We start from the raw sequence: 2,500 nt of genomic DNA on the forward strand, positions 1-2,500 counted from the left end.
TGGGGTCATGCGATCGGTCAGGAGCCCGGGGTCATACGACCGGTCAGGAGCCCGGGGTCATGCTATCGGTCAGGAGCCCGGGGTCATGCAATCGGTCAGGAGCCCAGGGGTCATGCGAACGGTCAGGAGCCTGGGGTCATATGATCGGTCAGGAGCCCGGGGTCATGCGACCGGTCAGGAGCCCGGGGTCATACGATCGGTCAGGAGCCCGGGGTCATACGACCGGTCAGGAGCCCGGGGTCATACGACCGGTCAGGAGCCCATGGGTCATGTGACCGGTTAGGAGCCCGGGGTCATGCGATCGGTCAGGAGCCCGGGGTCATACGACCGGTCAGGAGCCCGGGGTCATGCAATCGGTCAGGAGCCCGGGGTCATGCAATCGGTCAGGAGCCCAGGGGTCATGCGAACGGTCAGGAGCCTGGGGTCATGCGATCGGTCTGGAGCCCGGGGTCATATGATCGGTCAGGAGCCCGGGGTCATGCGATCGGTCAGGAGCCCGGGGTCAAACGACCGGTCAGGAGCCAGGGGTCATTCGATCGGTCAGGAGCCCGGGGTCATACGACCGGTCAGGAGCCCGGGGTCATATGATCGGTCAGGAGCCCGGGGTCATGCGATCGGTCAGGAGCCCGGGGTCATGCGATCGGTCAGGAGCCCGGGGTCATACGACCGGTCAGGAGCCCGGGGGTCATATGATCGGTCAGGAGCCCGGGGTCATACGACCGGTCAGGAGCCCGGGGTCATACGACCGGTCAGAAGCCCAGGGGTCATGCGATCAGTCAGGAGCCCGGGGTCATATGATCGGTCAGGAGCCCGGGGTCATACGACCGGTCAGGAGCCCGGGGTCATACGACCGGTCAGGAGCCCAGGGGTCATGCGATCAGTCAGGAGCCCGGGGTCATGCAATCATCTGCATAGTTTAATTGGAGGTGCACTTTATTTTATTTTTAACCTCCTCACATGATTCAGATTTAAATCTGAGTTTTAAATTATGGAGCAACAGGATTAGAGTTAATCTATCTAATCTAAATAGAAATTAAATCCACGGTCAAAATGATGGCTTAAATGTAAACCTGCTTATTTTTAAACAAGGTTTAAAGTTTGGTGCAACAGAATTATAAGATAAACCTTGATTTAATCTAGGATTAAAGGAACTGAATGTAAGAAATGTATTTCAATGAATCCTAAAATGGCCCTGATGTGTCTCTAGACATTAATAAATCATGTTAATGTTAAACTCTTCTATCACTGCCAGCAGTAGTCCGGCAGGATATTGTCATTATAAAGTTGTTGCAGCCCTCAACTGATGTTGATGATGTCATGTTGTGTTTTGGCCTGAAGCTCAGCCCTCCACCTATCGACCAATCACCAGTCAGTAGTGTTTGGGGTTGCCAGATCTGCTCTAGTTACCACAGCTGGAGAGCTACAAACGTTCTGCTGATCTTGCAGCCGATCTGGCAACCTCGAGTCAGGGGGAGGGGGAGGGGGAGGGGAAGACAGCGCTCTACAGTCATTAGAGAAGGACTGCAGGACCAGTTTTGGCCACAATCTTACACACACTTCCGTTAAGATTAATCCTTGTGGGTGCAACCCACCCTTACTCCATTTAAAGACTCAAACCAGCAGGAACAACTAAAACAGCTCCACTTCAAATATTGCCCTGGGGAAACGCCCTCAACTAATGTCATTTAATTAACATTTTAACATTTAATTAAGCGCTTTGAGTGCCTTGAAAAGCGCTATATAAATCGAACACATTATTTATTATTATTATTATTTAACATCCAAGAATTCCATAACATTGAAAAAATAAATAAAAATCACAGAAATGAATAAAATCATAAAAATCACAGAAATCGATAAAATCATGAAAAATCACAGAAATGAATAAAATCATAAAAATCACAGAAATCGATAAAATCATAAAAAAATCACAGAAAGGAATAAAATCATAAAAAAATCACAGAAATGAATAAAATCATGAAAAATCACAGAAATGAATAAAAATCATAAAAATCACAGAAATGAATAAAATCATTAAAAAAATCACAGAAATTGATAAAATCATAAAAATCACAGAAATGAATAAAATCATAAAAATCACAGAAATGAATAAAATCATAAAAATCACAGAAATGAATAAAATCATAAAAATCACAGAAAGGAATAAAATCATAAAAATCACAGAAATGAATTAAATCATAAAAATCACAGAAATGAATAAAATCATAAAAATCACAGAAAGGAATAAAATCATAAAAATCACAGAAATCGATAAAATCATAAAAATCACAGAAATCGATAAAATCATGAAAAATTACAGAAATGAATAAAATCATAAAAATCACAGAAATGAATAAAATCATAAAAATCACAGAAATTAATAAAATCATAAAAATCACGGAAATGAATAAAATCATACAAATCACAGAAAGCGATAAAATCATAAAAATCACAGAAATCAATAAAATCATAAAAATCACGGAAATGAATATAATCATAA

General features: G+C 43.2%; 1 protein-coding gene across 1 annotated transcript in view; it reads left to right on the forward strand.

Moving 5' to 3' along the window:
- actl6b (actin-like 6B) overlaps nt 1-2,500 on the forward strand; it is a 26,122-nt gene that overhangs the window by 14,697 nt on the left and 8,925 nt on the right. The window lies entirely within an intron of this gene.

The sequence above is a fragment of the Pseudorasbora parva genome, chromosome 6, assembly GCF_024679245.1.
Source record: "Pseudorasbora parva isolate DD20220531a chromosome 6, ASM2467924v1, whole genome shotgun sequence".
Classification (NCBI taxonomy): Eukaryota; Metazoa; Chordata; class Actinopteri; order Cypriniformes; family Gobionidae; genus Pseudorasbora; species Pseudorasbora parva.